Here is a 23037-nt window from a genome sequence, read left to right on the forward strand (position 1 = left end):
CTCCTCCACCTCCTGACAGATACATAGTGATATATCCTGCAGATTATTACACCACTGACCTCTCTGCAGAACATCGCTCCTCCACCTCCTGACAGATACATAGTGATATATCCTGCAGATTATTACACCACTGATCTCTCTGCAGAACATCACTCCTCCACCTCCTGAGAGATACATAGTGATATATCCTGCAGATTATTACACCACCGACCTCTCTGCAGAGCATCGCTCCTCCCCCTCCTGACAGATACATAGTGATATATCCTGCAGATTATTACACCACTGATCTCTCTGCAGAACATCGCTCCTCCACCTCCTGACAGATACATAGTGATATATCCTGCAGATTATTACACCACTGACCTCTCTGCAGAGCATCGCTCCTCCACCTCCTGAGAGATACATAGTGATATATCCTGCAGATTATTACACCACTGACCTTCTGCAGAACATCGCTCCTCCACCTCCTGACAGATACATAGTGATATATCCTGCAGATTATTACACCACTGACCTCTCCGCAGAACACCGCTCCTCCACCTCCTGACAGATACATAGTGATATATCCTGCAGATAATTACACCACCGGCCTCTCTGCAGAGCATCGCTCCTCCACCTCCTGACAGATACATAGTGATATATCCTGCAGATTATTACACCACTGACCTCTCTGCAGAACATCGCTCCTCCACCTCCTGACAGATACATAGTGATATATCCTGCAGATTATTACACCACTGACCTCTCCGCAGAACATTGCTCCTCCACCTCCTGACAGATACATAGTGATATATCCTGCAGATTATTACAACACTGACCTCTCTGCAGAACATCGCTCCTCCACCTCCTGAAAGATACATAGTGATATATCCTGCAGATTATTACACCACTGACCTCTCTGCAGAACATCGCTCCTCCACCTTCCTGACAGATACATAGTGATATATCCTGCAGATTATTACACCACTGATCTCTCTGCAGAACATCGCTCCTCCACCTCCTGACAGATGTACAGTGATATATCCTGCAGATTATTACACCACTGACCTCTCTGCAAAGCATCACTCCTCCACCTCCTGACAGATACATAGTGATATATCCTGCAGATTATTACACCACTGACCACTCTGCAGAATATCACTCCTCCACCTCCTGACAGATACATAGTGATATATCCTGCAGATTATTACACCAATGACCTCTCTGCAGAACATCGCTTCTCCACCTCCTGACAGATACATAGTGATATATCCTGCAGATTATTACACCACTGACCTCTCTGCAGAACATCGCTCCTCCACCTCCTGACAGATACATAGTGATATATCCTGCAGATTATTACACCACTGACCTCTCTGCAAAGCATCACTCCTCCACCTCCTGACAGATACATAGTGATATATCCTGCAGATTATTACACCACTGGCCTCTCTGCAGAACATCGCTCCATCACCTCCTGACAGATACATAGTGATATACCCTGCAGATTATTACACCACTGACCTCTCTGCAGAACATCGCTCCTCCACCTCCTGACAGATACATAGTGATATATCCTGCAGATTATTACACCACTGACCTCTCTGCAGAACATCGCTCCTCCACCTCCTGACAGATACATAGTGATATATCCTGCAGATTATTACACCACTGACCTCTCTGCAAAGCATCACTCCTCCACCTCCTGACAGATACATAGTGATATATCCTGCAGATTATTACACCACTGGCCTCTCTGCAGAACATCGCTCCTCCACCTCCTGACAGATACATAGTGATATATCCCGCAGATTATTACACCACTGACCTCTCTGCAGAACATCGCTCCTCCACCTCCTGACAGATACATAGTGATATATCCTGCAGATTATTACACCACCGGCCTCTCTGCAGAGCATCGCTCCTCCACCTCTTGACAGATACATAGTGATATATCCTGCAGATTATTACACCACTGACCTCTCTGCAAAGCATCACTCCTCCACCTCCTGACAGATACATAGTGATATATCCTGCAGATTATTACACCACTGACCTCTCTGCAGAACAAAGCTCCTCCACCTCCTGACAGATACATAGTGATATATCCTGCAGATTATTACACCACTGACCTCTCTGCAGAACATCGCTCCTCCACCTCCTGATAGATACATAGTGATATATCCTGCAGATTATTACACCACTGACCTCTCTACAGAACATCACTCCTCCACCTCCTGACAGATACATATGATATATCCTGCAGATTATTACACCACTGACCTCTCTGCAGAACATCGCTCCTCCACCTCCTGACAGATACATAGTGATATATCCTGCAGATTATTACACCACTGACCTCTCTGCAGAACATCGCTCCTCCACCTCCTGACAGATACATAGTAATATATCCTGCAGTTTATTACACCACTGACCTCTCTGCAGAACATCGCTCCTCCACCTCCTGACAGATACACAGTGGTATATCCTGCAGATTACTACACCACTGACCTTTCTGCAGAACATCGCTCCTCCACCTCCTGCAGATACATAGTAATATATCCTGCAGTTTATTACACCACTGACATCTCTGCAGAACATCGCTCCTCCACCTCCTGACAGATACACAGTGGTATATCCTGCAGATTACTACACCACTGACCTTTCTGCAGAACATCGCTCCTCCACCTCCTGACAGATACATAGTGATATATGCTGCAGATTATTACACCACTGACCTCTCTGCAGAACATCGCTTCTCCACCTCCTGACAGATACACAGTGGTATATCCTGCAGTTTATTACACCACTGACCTCTCTGCAGAACATCGCTCCTCCACCTCCTGACAGATACACAGTGGTATATCCTGCAGATTACTACACCACTGACCTTTCTGCAGAACATCGCTCCTCCACCTCCTGACAGATACATAGTGATATATGCTGCAGATTATTACACCACTGACCTCTCTGCAGAACATCGCTCCTCCACCTCCTGACAGATACACAGTGGTATATCCTGCAGATTATTACACCACTGACCTCTCTGCAGAACATCACTCCTCCACCTCCTGACAGATACATAGTGATATATCCTGCAGATTATTACACCACTGACCTCTCTGCAGAACATCGCTCCTCCACCACCTGACAGATACATAGTGATATATCCTGCAGATTATTACACCACTGACCTCTCTGAAGAACATCGCTCCTCCACCTCCTGACAGATACATAGTGATATATCCTGCAGATTATTACACCACTGACCTCTCTGCAGAGCATCGCTCCTCCACCTCCTGACAGATACACAGTGATATATCCTGCAGATTATTACACCACTGACCTCTCTGCAGAGCATCGCTCCTCCACCTCCTGACAGATACATAGTGATATATCCTGCAGATTATTACACCACTGACCTCTCTGCAGAGCATCGCTCCTCCACCTCCTGACAGATACATAGTGATATATCCTGCAGATTATTACACCACTGACCTCTCTGCAGAACATCGCTCCTCCACCTCCTGACAGATACATAGTGATATATCCTGCAGATTAATACACAACTGACCTCTCTGAAGAACATCGCTCCTCCACCTCCTGACAGATACATAGTGATATATCCAGCAGATTATTACACCACCGGCCTCTCTGCAGAGCATCGCTCCTCCACCTCCTGACAGATACATAGTGATATATCCTGTAGATTATTACACCACCGGCCTCTCTGCAGAGCATCGCTCCTCCACCTCCTGACAGATACATAGTGATATATCCTACAGATTATTACACCACTGGCCTCTCTGCAGAGCATCGCTCCTCCACCTCCTGACAGATACATAGTGATATATCCTGCAGATTATTACACCACTGACCTCTCTGCAGAACATCGCTCCTCCTCCTGACAGATACATAATGATATATCCTCCACATTATTACACCACTGACCTCTCTGCAGAGCATCGCTCCTCCACCTCCTGACAGATACATAGTGATATATCCTGTAGATTATTACACCACTGACCTCTCTGCAGAACATCACTCCTCCACCTCCTGACAGATACATAGTGATATATCCTGCAGATTATTACACCACAGACCTCTCTGCAGAACATCACTCCTCCACCTCCTGACAGATACATAGTGATATATCCTGCAGATTATTACACCACTGACCTCTCTGCAGAACATCGCTCCTCCACCTCCTGACAGATACATAGTGATATATCCTGCAGATTATTACACAACTGACCTCTCTGCAGAACATCGCTCCTCCACCTCCTGACAGATACATAGTGATATGTCCAGCAGATTATTACACCACCGGCCTCTCTGCAGAGCATCGCTCCTCCACCTCCTGACAGATACATAGTGATATATCCTGCAGATTATTACACCACCGGCCTCTCTGCAGAGCATCGCTCCTCCACCTCCTGACAGATACATAGTGATATATCCTACAGATTATTACACCACTGGCCTCTCTGCAGAGCATCGCTCCTCCACCTCCTGACAGATACATAGTGATATATCCTGCAGATTATTACACCACTGACCTCTCTGCAGAACATCGCTCCTCCATCTCCTGACAGATACATAGTGATATATCCTGCAGATTATTACACCACCGGCCTCTCTGCAGAGCATCGCTCCTCCACCTCCTGACAGATATATAGTGATATATCCTGAAGATTATTACAACACTGACCTCTCTGCAGAACATCGCTCCTCCTCCTGACAGATACATAATGATATATCCTCCACATTATTACACCACTGACCTCTCTGCAGAGCATCGCTCCTCCACCTCCTGACAGATACATAGTGATATATCCTGCAGATTATTACACCACTGACCTCTCTGCAGAACATCACTCCTCCACCTCCTGACAGATACATAGTGATATATCCTGCAGATTATTACACCACTGACCTCTCTGCTGAACATCACTCCTCCACCTCCTGACAGATACATAGTGATATATCCTGCAGATTATTACACCACTGACCTCTCTGCAGAACATCACTCCTCCACCTCCTGACAGATACATAGTGATATATCCTGCAGATTATTACACCACTGACCTCTCTGCAGAACATCGCTCCTCCACCTCCTGACAGATACATAGTAATATATCCTGCAGATTATTACACCACTGACTTTTCTGCAGAACATCGCTCCTCCACCTTCTGAGAGATACATAGTGATATATCCTGCAGATTATTACACCACTGACCTCTCTGCAGAACATCGCTCCTCCACCTCCTGACAGATACATAGTGATATATCCTGCAGATTATTACACCACTGACCTCTCTACAGAACATCACTCCTCCACCTCCTGACAGATAGATAGTGATATATCCTGCAGATTATTACACCACTGACCTCTCTGCAGAACATCGCTCCTTCACCTCCTGACAGATACATAGTAATATATCCTGCAGATTATTACACCACTGACCTTTCTGCAGAACTTCGCTCCTCCACCTCCTGAGAGATACATAGTGATATATCATGCAGATTATTACACCACTGACCTCTCTGCAGAACATCGCTCCTCCACCTCCTGACAGATACATAGTGATATATCCTGCAGATTATTACACCACTGACCTCTCTGCAGAACATCGCTCCTCCACCTCCTGACAGATACATAGTAATATATCCTGCAGTTTATTACACCACTGACCTCTCTGCAGAACATCGCTCCTCCACCTCCTGACAGATATATAGTAATATATCCTGCAGATTATTACACCACTGACCTTTCTGCAGAACATCGCTCCTCCACCTCATGAGAGATACATAGTGATATATCCTGCAGATTATTACACCACTGACCTCTCTACAGAACATAGCTCCTCCACCTCCTGACAGATACATAGTGATATATCCTGCAGATTATTACACCACTGACCTCTCTGCAGAACATCGCTCCTCCACCTCCTGACAGATACATAGTAATATATCCTGCAGTTTATTACACCACTGACCTCTCTGCAGAACATCGCTCCTCCACCTCCTGACAGATACATAGTGATATATGCTGCAGATTATTACACCACTGACCTCTCTGCAGAACATCGCTTCTCCACCTCCTGACAGATACACAGTGGTATATCCTGCAGTTTATTACACCACTGACCTCTCTGCAGAACATCGCTCCTCCACCTCCTGACAGATACACAGTGGTATATCCTGCAGATTACTACACCACTGACCTTTCTGCAGAACATCGCTCCTCCACCTCCTGACAGATACATAGTGATATATGCTGCAGATTATTACACCACTGACCTCTCTGCAGAACATCGCTCCTCCACCTCCTGACAGATACACAGTGGTATATCCTGCAGATTATTACACCACTGACCTCTCTGCAGAACATCACTCCTCCACCTCCTGACAGATACATAGTGATATATCCTGCAGATTATTACACCACTGACCTCTCTGCAGAACATCGCTCCTCCACCTCCTGACAGATACATAGTGATATATCCTGCAGATTAATACACAACTGACCTCTCTGAAGAACATCGCTCCTCCACCTCCTGACAGATACATAGTGATATATCCAGCAGATTATTACACCACCGGCCTCTCTGCAGAGCATCGCTCCTCCACCTCCTGACAGATACATAGTGATATATCCTGTAGATTATTACACCACCGGCCTCTCTGCAGAGCATCGCTCCTCCACCTCCTGACAGATACATAGTGATATATCCTACAGATTATTACACCACTGGCCTCTCTGCAGAGCATCGCTCCTCCACCTCCTGACAGATACATAGTGATATATCCTGCAGATTATTACACCACTGACCTCTCTGCAGAACATCGCTCCTCCTCCTGACAGATACATAATGATATATCCTCCACATTATTACACCACTGACCTCTCTGCAGAGCATCGCTCCTCCACCTCCTGACAGATACATAGTGATATATCCTGTAGATTATTACACCACTGACCTCTCTGCAGAACATCACTCCTCCACCTCCTGACAGATACATAGTGATATATCCTGCAGATTATTACACCACAGACCTCTCTGCAGAACATCACTCCTCCACCTCCTGACAGATACATAGTGATATATCCTGCAGATTATTACACCACTGACCTCTCTGCAGAACATCGCTCCTCCACCTCCTGACAGATACATAGTGATATATCCTGCAGATTATTACACAACTGACCTCTCTGCAGAACATCGCTCCTCCACCTCCTGACAGATACATAGTGATATGTCCAGCAGATTATTACACCACCGGCCTCTCTGCAGAGCATCGCTCCTCCACCTCCTGACAGATACATAGTGATATATCCTGCAGATTATTACACCACCGGCCTCTCTGCAGAGCATCGCTCCTCCACCTCCTGACAGATACATAGTGATATATCCTACAGATTATTACACCACTGGCCTCTCTGCAGAGCATCGCTCCTCCACCTCCTGACAGATACATAGTGATATATCCTGCAGATTATTACACCACTGACCTCTCTGCAGAACATCGCTCCTCCATCTCCTGACAGATACATAGTGATATATCCTGCAGATTATTACACCACCGGCCTCTCTGCAGAGCATCGCTCCTCCACCTCCTGACAGATATATAGTGATATATCCTGAAGATTATTACAACACTGACCTCTCTGCAGAACATCGCTCCTCCTCCTGACAGATACATAATGATATATCCTCCACATTATTACACCACTGACCTCTCTGCAGAGCATCGCTCCTCCACCTCCTGACAGATACATAGTGATATATCCTGCAGATTATTACACCACTGACCTCTCTGCAGAACATCACTCCTCCACCTCCTGACAGATACATAGTGATATATCCTGCAGATTATTACACCACTGACCTCTCTGCTGAACATCACTCCTCCACCTCCTGACAGATACATAGTGATATATCCTGCAGATTATTACACCACTGACCTCTCTGCAGAACATCACTCCTCCACCTCCTGACAGATACATAGTGATATATCCTGCAGATTATTACACCACTGACCTCTCTGCAGAACATCGCTCCTCCACCTCCTGACAGATACATAGTAATATATCCTGCAGATTATTACACCACTGACTTTTCTGCAGAACATCGCTCCTCCACCTTCTGAGAGATACATAGTGATATATCCTGCAGATTATTACACCACTGACCTCTCTGCAGAACATCGCTCCTCCACCTCCTGACAGATACATAGTGATATATCCTGCAGATTATTACACCACTGACCTCTCTACAGAACATCACTCCTCCACCTCCTGACAGATAGATAGTGATATATCCTGCAGATTATTACACCACTGACCTCTCTGCAGAACATCGCTCCTTCACCTCCTGACAGATACATAGTAATATATCCTGCAGATTATTACACCACTGACCTTTCTGCAGAACTTCGCTCCTCCACCTCCTGAGAGATACATAGTGATATATCATGCAGATTATTACACCACTGACCTCTCTGCAGAACATCGCTCCTCCACCTCCTGACAGATACATAGTGATATATCCTGCAGATTATTACACCACTGACCTCTCTGCAGAACATCGCTCCTCCACCTCCTGACAGATACATAGTAATATATCCTGCAGTTTATTACACCACTGACCTCTCTGCAGAACATCGCTCCTCCACCTCCTGACAGATATATAGTAATATATCCTGCAGATTATTACACCACTGACCTTTCTGCAGAACATCGCTCCTCCACCTCATGAGAGATACATAGTGATATATCCTGCAGATTATTACACCACTGACCTCTCTACAGAACATAGCTCCTCCACCTCCTGACAGATACATAGTGATATATCCTGCAGATTATTACACCACTGACCTCTCTGCAGAACATCGCTCCTCCACCTCCTGACAGATACATAGTAATATATCCTGCAGTTTATTACACCACTGACCTCTCTGCAGAACATCGCTCCTCCACCTCCTGACAGATACATAGTGATATATGCTGCAGATTATTACACCACTGACCTCTCTGCAGAACATCGCTTCTCCACCTCCTGACAGATACACAGTGGTATATCCTGCAGTTTATTACACCACTGACCTCTCTGCAGAACATCGCTCCTCCACCTCCTGACAGATACACAGTGGTATATCCTGCAGATTACTACACCACTGACCTTTCTGCAGAACATCGCTCCTCCACCTCCTGACAGATACATAGTGATATATGCTGCAGATTATTACACCACTGACCTCTCTGCAGAACATCGCTCCTCCACCTCCTGACAGATACACAGTGGTATATCCTGCAGATTATTACACCACTGACCTCTCTGCAGAACATCACTCCTCCACCTCCTGACAGATACATAGTGATATATCCTGCAGATTATTACACCACTGACCTCTCTGCAGAACATCGCTCCTCTACCACCTGACAGATACATAGTGATATATCCTGCAGATTATTACACCACTGACCTCTCTGAAGAACATCGCTCCTCCACCTCCTGACAGATACATAGTGATATATCCTGCAGATTATTACACCACTGACCTCTCTGCAGAGCATCGCTCCTCCACCTCCTGACAGATACATAGTGATATATCCTGCAGATTATTACACCACTGACCTCTCTGCAGAGCATCGCTCCTCCACCTCCTGACAGATACATAGTGATATATCCTGCAGATTATTACACCACTGACCTCTCTGCAGAACATCGCTCCTCCACCTCCTGACAGATACATAGTGATATATCCTGCAGATTAATACACAACTGACCTCTCTGAAGAACATCGCTCCTCCACCTCCTGACAGATACATAGTGATATATCCAGCAGATTATTACACCACCGGCCTCTCTGCAGAGCATCGCTCCTCCACCTCCTGACAGATACATAGTGATATATCCTGTAGATTATTACACCACCGGCCTCTCTGCAGAGCATCGCTCCTCCACCTCCTGACAGATACATAGTGATATATCCTACAGATTATTACACCACTGGCCTCTCTGCAGAGCATCGCTCCTCCACCTCCTGACAGATACATAGTGATATATCCTGCAGATTATTACACCACTGACCTCTCTGCAGAACATCGCTCCTCCATCTCCTGACAGTTACATAGTGATATATCCTGCAGATTATTACACCACCGGCCTCTCTGCAGAGCATCGCTCCTCCACCTCCTGACAGATATATAGTGATATATCCTGCAGATTATTACACCACTGACCTCTCTGCAGAACATCACTCCTCCTCCTGACAGATACATAATGATATATCCTCCACATTATTACACCACTGACCTCTCTGCAGAGCATCGCTCCTCCACCTCCTGACAGATACATAGTGATATATCCTGCAGATTATTACACCACTGACCTCTCTGCAGAACATCACTCCTCCACCTCCTGACAGATACATAGTGATATATCCTGCAGATTATTACACCACAGACCTCTCTGCAGAACATCACTCCTCCACCTCCTGACAGATACATAGTGATATATCCTGCAGATTATTACACCACTGACCTCTCTGCAGAACATCACTCCTCCACCTCCTGACAGATACATAGTGATATATCCTGCAGATTATTACACCACTGACCTCTCTGCAGAACATCGCTCCTCCACCTCCTGACAGATACATAGTGATATATCCTGCAGATTATTACACAACTGACCTCTCTGCAGAACATCGCTCCTCCACCTCCTGACAGATACATAGTGATATATCCAGCAGATTATTACACCACCGGCCTCTCTGCAGAGCATCGCTCCTCCACCTCCTGACAGATACATAGTGATATATCCTGCAGATTATTACACCACCGGCCTCTCTGCAGAGCATCGCTCCTCCACCTCCTGACAGATACATAGAGATATATCCTACAGATTATTACACCACTGGCCTCTCTGCAGAGCATCGCTCCTTCACCTCCTGACAGATACATAGTAATATATCCTGCAGATTATTACACCACTGACCTCTCTGCAGAACATCGCCCCTCCATCTCCTGACAGATACATAGTGATATATTCTGCAGATTATTACACCACCGGCCTCTCTGCAGAGCATCGCTCCTCCACCTCCTGACAGATATATAGTGATATATCCTGAAGATTATTACACCACTGACCTCTCTGCAGAACATCGCTCCTCCTCCTGACAGATACATAATGATATATCCTCCACATTATTACACCACTGACCTCTCTGCAGAACATCGCTCCTCCACCTCCTGACAGATACATAGTGATATATCCTGCAGATTATTACACCACTGACCTCTCTGCAGAACATCACTCCTCCACCTCCTGACAGATACATAGTGATATATCCTGCAGATTATTACACCACTGACCTCTCTGCAGAACATCAATCCTCCACCTCCTGACAGATACATAGTGATATATCCTGCAGATTATTACACCACTGACCTCTCTGCAGAACATCACTCCTCCACCTCCTGACAGATACATAGTGATATATCCTGCAGATTATTACACCACTGACCTCTCTGCAGAACATCGCTCCTCCACCTCCTGACAGATACATAGTAATATATCCTGCAGATTATTACACCACTGACTTTTCTGCAGAACATCGCTCCTCCACCTTCTGAGAGATACATAGTGATATATCCTGCAGATTATTACACCACTGACCTCTCTGCAGAACATCGCTCCTCCACCTCCTGACAGATACATAGTGATATATCCTGCAGATTATTACACCACTGACCTCTCTACAGAACATCACTCCTCCACCTCCTGACAGATACATAGTGATATATCCTGCAGATTATTACACCACTGACCTCTCTGCAGAACATCGCTCCTCCACCTCCTGACAGATACAAAGTAATATATCCTGCAGATTATTACACCACTGACCTTTCTGCAGAACTTCGCTCCTCCACCTCCTGAGAGATACATAGTGATATATCCTGCAGATTATTACACCACTGACCTCTCTGCAGAACATCGCTCCTCCACCTCCTGACAGATACATAGTGATATATCCTGCAGATTATTACACCACTGACCTCTCTGCAGAACATCGCTCCTCCACATCCTGACAGATACATAGTAATATATCCTGCAGTTTATTACACCACTGACCTCTCTGCAGAACATCGCTCCTCCACCTCCTGACAGATACAGAGTGGTATATCCTGCAGATTACTACAAAAATGACCTCTCTGCAGAACATCGCTCCTCCACATCCTGACAGATACATAGTGATATATCCTGCAGTTTATTACACCACTGACCTCTCTGCAGAGCATCGCTCCTCCACCTCCTGACAGATACATAGTGATATATCCTACAGATTATTACACCACTGACCTCTCTGCAGAGCATCGCTCCTCCACCTCCTGACAGATACATAGTGATATATCCAGCAGATTATTACACCACCGGCCTCTCTGCAGAGCATCGCTCCTCCACCTCCTGACAGATACATAGTGATATATCCTGCAGATTATTACACCACCGGCCTCTCTGCAGAGCATCGCTCCTCCACCTCCTGACAGATACATAGTGATATATCCTACAGATTATTACACCACTGGCCTCTCTGCAGAGCATCGCTCCTCCACCTCCTGACAGATACATAGTGATATATCCTGCAGATTATTACACCACTGACCTCTCTGCAGAACATCGCCCCTCCATCTCCTGACAGATACATAGTGATATATCCTGCAGATTATTACACCACCGGCCTCTCTGCAGAGCATCGCTCCTCCACCTCCTGACAGATATATAGTGATATATCCTGAAGATTATTACACCACTGACCTCTCTGCAGAACATCGCTCCTCCTCCTGACAGATACATAATGATATATCCTCCACATTATTACACCACTGACCTCTCTGCAGAGCATCGCTCCTCCACCTCCTGACAGATACATAGTGATATATCCTGCAGATTATTACACCACTGACCTCTCTGCAGAACATCACTCCTCCACCTCCTGACAGATACATAGTGATATATCCTGCAGATTATTACACCACTGACCTCTCTGCAGAACATCACTCCTCCACCTCCTGACAGATACATAGTGATATATCCTGGAGATTATTACACCACTGACCTCTCTGCAGAACATCACTCCTCCACCTCCTGACAGATACATAGTGATATATCCTGCAGATTATTACACCACTGACCTCTCTGCAGAACATCGCTCCTCCACCTCCTGACAGATACATAGTAATATATCCTGCAGATTATTACACCACTGACTTTTCTGCAGAACATCGCTCCTCCACCTTCTGAGAGATACATAGTGATATATCCTGCAGATTATTACACCACTGACCTCTCTGCAGAACATCGCTCCTCCACCTCCTGACAGATACATAGTGATATATCCTGCAGATTATTACACCACTGACCTCTCTACAGAACATCACTCCTCCACCTCCTGACAGATACATAGTGATATATCCTGCAGATTATTACACCACTGACCTCTCTGCAGAACATCGCTCCTCCACCTCCTGACAGATACATAGTAATATATCCTGCAGATTATTACACCACTGACCTTTCTGCAGAACTTCGCTCCTCCACCTCCTGAGAGATACATAGTGATATATCCTGCAGATTATTACACCACTGACCTATCTGCAGAACATCGCTCCTCCACCTCCTGACAGATACATAGTGATATATCCTGCAGATTATTACACCACTGACCTCTCTGCAGAACATCGCTCCTCCACATCCTGACAGATACATAGTAATATATCCTGCAGTTTATTACACCACTGACCTCTCTGCAGAACATCGCTCCTCCACCTCCTGACAGATACAGAGTGGTATATCCTGCAGATTACTACACCACTGACCTCTCTGCAGAACATCGCTCCTCCACCTCCTGACAGATACATAGTGATATATCCTGCAGTTTATTACACCACTGACCTCTCTGCAGAGCATCGCTCCTCCACCTCCTGACAGATACATAGTGATATATCCTACAGATTATTACACCACTGACCTCTCTGCAGAGCATCGCTCCTCCACCTCCTGACAGATACATAGTGATATATCCTGCAGATTATTACACCAATGACCTCTCTGCAGAACATCGCTCCTCCACCTCCTGACAGATACATAGTGATATATCCTGCAGATTATTACACCACTGACTTCTCTGCAGAACATCGCTCCTCCACCTCCTGACAGATACATAGTGATATATCCTGCAGATTATTACACCACTGACCTCTCTACAGAACATCGCTCCTCCACCTCCTGACAGATACATAGTGATATATCCTGCAGATTATTACACGACTGACCTCTCTACAGAACATCGCTCCTCCACCTCCTGACAGATACATAGTGATATATCCTGCAGACTATTACACCACTGACCTCTCTGCAGAACACCACTCCTCCACCTCCTGACATACACAGTGATATATCCTGCAGATTATTACACGACTGACCTCTCTGCAGAGCATCGCTCCTCCACCTCCTGACAGATACATAGTGATATATCCTGCAGATTATTACACCACTGACCTCTCTGCAGAACATCGCTCCTCCACCTCCTGACTGATACATAGTGATATATCCTGCAGATTATTACACCACTGACCTCTGCAGAACATCGCTCCTCCACCTCCTGACAGATACATAGTGATATATCCTGCAGATTACTACACCACTGACCTCTCTGCAGAACATTGCTCCTCCACCTCCTGACAGATACATAGTGATATATCCTGCAGATTATTACACCACTGACCTCTCTGCAGAACATCGCTGCACCACCTCCTGACAGATACATAGTGATATATATCCTGCAGATTACTACACCACTGACCTCTCTGCAGAACATCGCTCCTCCACCTCCTGACAGATACATAGTGATATATCCTGGAGATTATTACACCACTGACCTCTCTGCAGAACATCGCTCCTCCACCTCCTGACAGATACATAGTGATATATTCTGCAGATTATTTCACCACTGATCTCTCTGCAGAACATCGCTCCTCCACCTCCTGACAGATACATAGTGATATATACTGCAGATTCTTACACTACTGACCTCTCTGCAGAACATCGCTCCTCCACCTCCTGACAGATACATAGTGATATATCCTGCAGATTATTACACCACTGACCTCTCTGCAGAACATCGATCCTCCACCTCCTGACAGATACATAGTGATATATCCTGCAGATTATTACAACACTGTCCTCTCTGCAGAACATCGCTCCTCCACCTCCTGACAGATACATAGTGATATATCCTGCAGATTATTACACCACTGACCTCTCTCCAGAACATTGCTCCTCCACCTCCTGACAGATACATAGTGATATATCCTGCAGATTATTACACCACTGACCTCTCTGCAGAACATCGCTCCTCCACCTCCTGACAGATACATAGTGATATATACTGCAGATTATTACACCACTGACCTCTCTGTAGAACATCGCTACTCCACCTCCTGACAGACACATAGTGATATATCCTGCAGATTATTACGCCACTGACCTCTCTGCAGAACATCGCTCCTCCACCTCCTGACTGATACATAGTGATATATCCTGCAGGTTATTACACCACTGACCTCTCTGCAGAACATCGCTCCTCCACCTAATGACAGATACATAGTGATATATCCTGCAGATTATTACACCACTGACCTCTCTGTAGAACATCGCTCCTCCACCTCCTGACAGATACATAGTGATATATCCTGCAGATTATTACACCACTGACCTCTCTGCAGAACATAGCTCCTCCACCTCCTGACAGGTACATAGTGATATATCCTGCAGATTATTACACCACTGACCTCTATGCAGAACATCGCTCCTCCACCTCCTGACAGATACATAGTGATATATCCTGCGGATTATTACACCACTGACCTCTGCAGAGCATCACTCCTCCACCTCCTGACAGATACATAGTGATATATCCTGCAGATTATTACACCACTGACCTCTCTGCAGAACATCGCTCCTACACCTCCTGACAGATACATAGTGCTGTATCATGCAGATTATTACACCACTGACCTCTCTGCAGAACATCGCTCCTCCACCTCCTGACAGATATATAGTGATATATCCTGCAGATTATTACAAAACTGACCTCTCTGCAGAACATCGCTCCTCCACCTCCTGACAGATACATAGTGATATATCCTGCAGATTATTACACCACTGACCTCTCTGCAGAACATCACTCCTCCACCTCCTGACAGATACATAGTGATATATCCTGCAGATTATTACACCACTGACCTGTCTGCAGAACATCACTCCTCCACCTCCTGACAGATACATAGTGATATATCCTGCAGATTATTACACCACCGACCTCTCTGCAGAACATCACTCCTCCACCTCCTGACAGACACAGTGATATATACTGCAGATTATTACACCACTGACCTCTCTGCAGAGCATCGCTCCTCCACCTCCTGACAGATACATATTGCTATATCCTGCAGACTATTACACCACTGACCACTCTTGCAGAGCATCACTCCTCCACCTCCTGACAGATACACAGTGATATATCCTGCAGATTATTACACCACTCACCTCTCTGCAGAACATCACTCCTCCACCTCCTGACAGATACATAATAATATACCCTGCAGATTATTACACCACTGACCTCTGTGCAGAATATCACTCCTCCACCTCCTGACAAATACATAGTGATATATCCTGCAGATTATTACACCACTCACCTCTCTGCAGAACATCACTCCTCCACCTCCTGACAGATACATATTGATATATCCTGCAGATTATTACACCACTGACCCCTCTGAAGAGCATCACTCCTCCACCTCCTGACAGATACACAGTGATATATTCTGCAGATTATTACACCACTGACCTCTCTGCAGAGCATCGCTCATACACCTTCTAACAGATACATAGTGATATATCCTGCAGATTATTACACCACTGACCTCTCTGCAGAACATCGCTCCTCCACCTCCTGACAGATACACAGTGATATATCCTACAATTTATTACACCACTGACCTGTCTGCAGAACATCGCTCCTCCACCTCCTGAAAAATACACAGTGATATATCCTGCAGATTATTACACCACTGAGCTCTCTGCAGGACATCTCTCCTCCACCTCCTGACAGATACATAGTGATATATCCTGCAGATTATTACACCACTGACCTCTCTGCAGAACATCGCTCCTCCACCTCCTGACAGATACATAGTGATATATCCTGCAGATTATTACACCACTGACCTCTCTGCAGAGCATCACTCCTCCACCTCCTGACAGATACACAGTGATATATCCTGCAGATTATTACACCACTGTCCTCTCTGAAGAACATCGCTCCTCCACCTCCTGACAGATACATAGTGATATATCCTGCAGATTATTACACCACTGACCTCTCTGCAGTACATCGCTCCTCCACCTCCTGACAGATAGTGATATATCATGCAGATTATTACAACACTGACCTCTCTGTAGAACATCACTCCTCCACCTCCTGACAGATACATAGTTAAATATCCAGCAGATTATTACACCACTTACCTCTGTGCAGAACATCTCTCCTCCACCTCCTGACAGACACATAGTGATATATCCTGCAGATTATTACACCACTGACCTCTCTGCAGAACATCGCTCCTCCACCTCCTGACAGATACATAGTGATATATCCTGCTGATTATTACACCACTCACCTCTCTGCAGAACATCACTCCTCCACCTCCTGACAGATACATAGTGATATATCCTGCAGATTATTACACCACTGACCTCTCTGCAGAACAACGCTCCTCCACCTCCTGACAGATACATAGTGATATATCCTGCAGATTACACCACTGACCTCTCTGCAGAGCATCGCTACTCCTCCTGATGCATAGTGATATATCCTGCAGATTATTACACCACTGACCTCTCTGCAGAACATCTCTCCTCCACCTACTGACAGATACATAGTGATATATCCTGCAGATTATTACACCACTGACCTCTCTGCAGAACATCACTCCTCCACCTCCTGACAGATACATAGTGATATATCCTGCAGATTATTACACCACTGACCTCTCTGCAGAACATCGCTCCTCGACCTCCTGACAGATACATAGCGATATATCCTGTAGATTATTACACCACTGACCTCTCTGCAGAACATCACTCCTCCACCTCCTGACAGATACATAGTGATATATCCTGCAGATTATTACACCACTGACCTCTCTGCAGAACATCGCTCCTCTACCTCCTGACAGATACATAGCGATATATCGTGCTGATTATTACACCACTGACCTCTCTGCAGAACATCGTTCCTCCACCTCCTGACAGATACATAGCGATATATCCTGTAGATTATTACACCACTGACCTCTCTGTAGAGCATCACTCCTCCACCTCCTGACAGATACATAGTGATATATCCTGGAGATTATTACACCACTGACCTCTCTGCAGAACATCGCTCCTCTACCTCCTGACAGATACATAGCGATATATCCTGTAGATTATTACACCACTGACCTCTCTGCAGAACATCACTCCTCCACCTCCTGACAGATACATAGTGATATATCCTGCAGATTATTACACCACTGACCTCTCTGCAGAACATCGCTCCTCTACCTCCTGACAGATACATAGCGATATATCGTGCTGATTATTACACCACTGACCTCTCTGCAGAACATCGTTCCTCCACCTCCTGACAGATACATAGCGATATATCCTGTAGATTATTACACCACTGTCCTCTCTGTAGAACATTGCTCCTCCACCTCCTGACAGATACACAGTGATATATCCTGCAGATTATTACACCACTGACCTCTCTGCAGTACATCGCTCCTCCACCTCCTGACAGATACACAGTGATATATCCTGCAGATTATTACACCACTGACCTCTCTGTAGAACATTGCTCCTCCACCTCCTGACAGATACACAGTGATATATCCTGCAGATTATTACACCACTGACCTCTCTGCAGTACATCGCTCCTGCACCTCCTGACAGATACATAGTGATATATCCTACAGATTATTACACCACTCACCTCTCTGCAGAACAACACTCCTCCACCTCCTGACAGATACATAGTGATATACCCTGCAGATTATTACACCACTGACCTCTGTGCAGAACATCACTCCTCCACCTCCTGACAGATACATAGTGATATATACTGCAGATTATTACACCTCTCTCCTCTCTGCAGAACATCACTCCTCCACCTCCTGACAGACACAGTGATATATCCTGCAGATTATTACACCACTGACCTCTCTGCAGAGCATCGCTCCTCCACCTCCTGACAGATACATAATGCTATATCCTTCAGATTATTACACCACTGACCCCTCTTGCAGAGCATCACTCCTCCACCTCCTGACAGATACACAGTGATATATCCTGCAGATTATTACACCACTGACCTCTCTGCAGAGCATCGCTCCTCCACCTCCTAACAGATACATAGTGATATATCCTGCAGATTATTACACCACTGACCTCTCTGCAGAACATCGCTCCTCCACCTCCTGACAGATACATAGTGATATATCCTGAAGATTATTACACCACTGACCTCTCTGAAGAGCATCGCTCCTCCACCTCCTGACAGATACATAGTGATATATCCTGCAGATTATTACACCACTGACCTCTCTGTAGAACATCGCTCCTCCACCTCCTGACAGATACACAGTGATATATCCTGCAGATTATTACACCACTGACCTCTCTGCAGAACATCGCTCCTCCACCTCCTGACAGATACATAGTGATATATCCTACAGATTATTACACCACTCACCTCTCTGCAGAACATCACTCCTCCACCTCCTGACAGATACATAGTGATATACCCTGCAGATTATTACACCACTGACCTCTGTGCAGAACATCACTCTTCCACCTCCTGACAGATACATAGTGATATATCCTGCAGATTATTACACCACTCACCTCTCTGCAGAACATCACTCCTCCACCTCCTGACAGATACATATTGATATATCCTGCAGATTATTACACCACTGACCCCTCTGCAGAGCATCACTTCTCCACCTCCTGACAGATACACAGTGATATATCCTGCAGATTATTACACCACTGACCTCTCTACAGAGCATCGCTCCTCCACCTCCTAACAGATACATAGTGATATATCCTGCAGATTATTACACCACTGACCTCTCTGCAGAACATCACTCCTCCACCTCCTGACAGATACATAGTGATATATCCAGCAGATTATTACACCACTGACCTCTCTGCAGAACATCGCTCCTCCACCTCCTGACATATACATAGTGATATATCCTACAGATTATTACACCACTCACCTCTCTGCAGAACATCGCTCCTCCACCTCCTGACAGATACACAGTGATATATCCTGCAGATTATTACACCACTGACCTCTCTGTAGAACATCGCTCCTCCAGCTCCTGACAGATACACAGTGATATATCCTGCAGATTATTACACCACTGACCTCTCTGCAGAACATCGCTCCTCCACCTACTGATAGATACATAGTGATATATCCTACAGATTATTACACCACTCACCTCTCTGCAGAACATCACTCCTCCACCTCCTGACAGATACATAGTAATATACCCTGCAGATTATTACACCACTGACCTCTGTGCAGAATATCACTCCTCCACCTCCTGACAAATACATAGTGATATATCCTGCAGATTATTACACCACTCACCTCTCTGCAGAACATCACTCCTCCACCTCCTGACAGATACATATTGATATATCCTGCAGATTATTACACCACTGACCCCTCTGCAGAGCATCACTCCTCCACCTCCTGACAGATACACAGTGATATATTCTGCAGATTATTACACCACTGACCTCTCTGCAGAGCATCGCTCATCCACCTTCTAACAGATACTTAGTGATATATCCTGCAGATTATTACACCACTGACCTCTCTGCAGAACATCGCTCCTTCACCTCCTGACAGATACACAGTGATATATCCTACAATTTATTACACCACTGACCTCTCTGCAGAACATCGCTCCTCCACCTCCTGAAAAATACACAGTGATATATCCTGCAGATTATTACACCACTGACCTCTCTGCAGGACATCGCTCCTCCACCTCCTGACAGATACATAGTGATATATCCTGCAGATTATTACACCACTGACCTCTCTGCAGAACATCGCTCCTCCACCTCCTGACAGATACATAGTGATATATCCTGCAGATTATTACACCACTGACCTCTCTGCAGAGCATCACTCCTCCACCTCCTGACAGATACACAGTGATATATCTTGCAGATTATTACACCACTGTCCTCTCTGAAGAACATCGCTCCTCCACCTCCTGACAGATACATAGTGATATATCCTGCAGATTATTACACCACTGACCTCTCTGCAGTACATCGCTCCTCCACCTCCTGACAGATAGTGATATATCCTGCAGACTATTACACCACTGACCTCTCTGCAGAACATCACTCCTCCACCTCCTGACAGATACATAGTTAAATATCCAGCAGATTATTACACCACTGACCTCTGTGCAGAACATCTCTCCTCCACCTCCTGACAGATACATAGTGATATATCCTGCAGATTATTACACCACTCACCTCTCTGCAGAACATCGCTCCTCCACCTCCTGACAGATACATAGTGATATATCCTGCTGATTATTACACCACTCACCTCTCTGCAGAACATCACTCCTCCACCTCCTGACAGATACATAGTGATATATCCAGCAGATTATTACACCACTGACCTCTCTGCAGAACATCGCTCTTCCACCTCCTGACAGATACACAGTGATATATCCTGCAGATTATTACACCACTGACCTCTCTGCAGAACATCACTCCTCCATCTCCTGACAGATACATAGTGATATATCCTGCAGATTATTACACCACTGACCTCTCTGCAGAACATCACTACTCCACCTCCTGACAGATACATAGTGATATATCCTGCAGATTATTACACCACTGACCTCTCTGCAGAACATCGCTCCTCCACCTCCTGACAGATACATAGTGATATATCCTGCTGATTATTACACCACTCACCTCTCTGCAGAACATCACTCCTCCACCTCCTGACAGATACATAGTGATATATCCTGCAGATTATTACACCACTGACCTCTCTGCAGAACATCGCTCCTCCACCTCCTGACAGATACATAGTGATGTATCCTGCAGATTATTACACCACTGACCTCTCTGCAGAGCATCGCTCCTCCTCCTGATACATAGTGATATATCCAGCAGATTATTACACCACTGACCTCTCTGCAGAACATCTCTCCTCCACCTCCTGACAGATACATAGTGATATATCCTGTTGATTATTACACCACTGATCTCTCTGCAGAACATCGCTCCTCCACCTCCTGACAGATACACAGTGATATATCCAGCAGATTATTACACCACTGACCTCTCTGCAGAATATCGCTCCTCCACCTCCTGACAGATACATAGTGATATATCCTGCAGATTATTACACCACTGACCTCTCTGCAGAACATCACTCCTCCACCTCCTGACAGATACATAGTGATATATCCTGCAGATTATTACACCACTGATCTCTGCAGAACATCGCTCCTCCACCTCCTGACAGATACATAGTGATATATCCTGCAGATTATTACACCATTGACCTCTGTGTAGAGCATCACTCCTCCACCTCCTGACAGATAGATAGTATATATCCTGCAGATTAATACACCACTGACCTCTCTGCAGAACATCGCTCCTCCACCTCCTGACAGATACATAGTGATATATCCTGAAGATTATTACACCACTGACCTCTCTGCAGAACATCGCTTCTCCACCTCCTGACAGATACATAGTGATATATCCTGCAGATTATTAAACCACTGACCTCTCTGCAGAACATCTCTCCTCCACCTCCTGACAGATACATAGTGATATATCCTGCAGATTATTACACCACTGACCTCTGTG

Source organism: Dendrobates tinctorius, unplaced genomic scaffold (genome assembly GCF_039654945.1).
Source record: "Dendrobates tinctorius isolate UK_male_01 unplaced genomic scaffold, ASM3965494v1 ptg000019l, whole genome shotgun sequence".
NCBI lineage: Eukaryota > Metazoa > Chordata > Amphibia > Anura > Dendrobatidae > Dendrobates > Dendrobates tinctorius.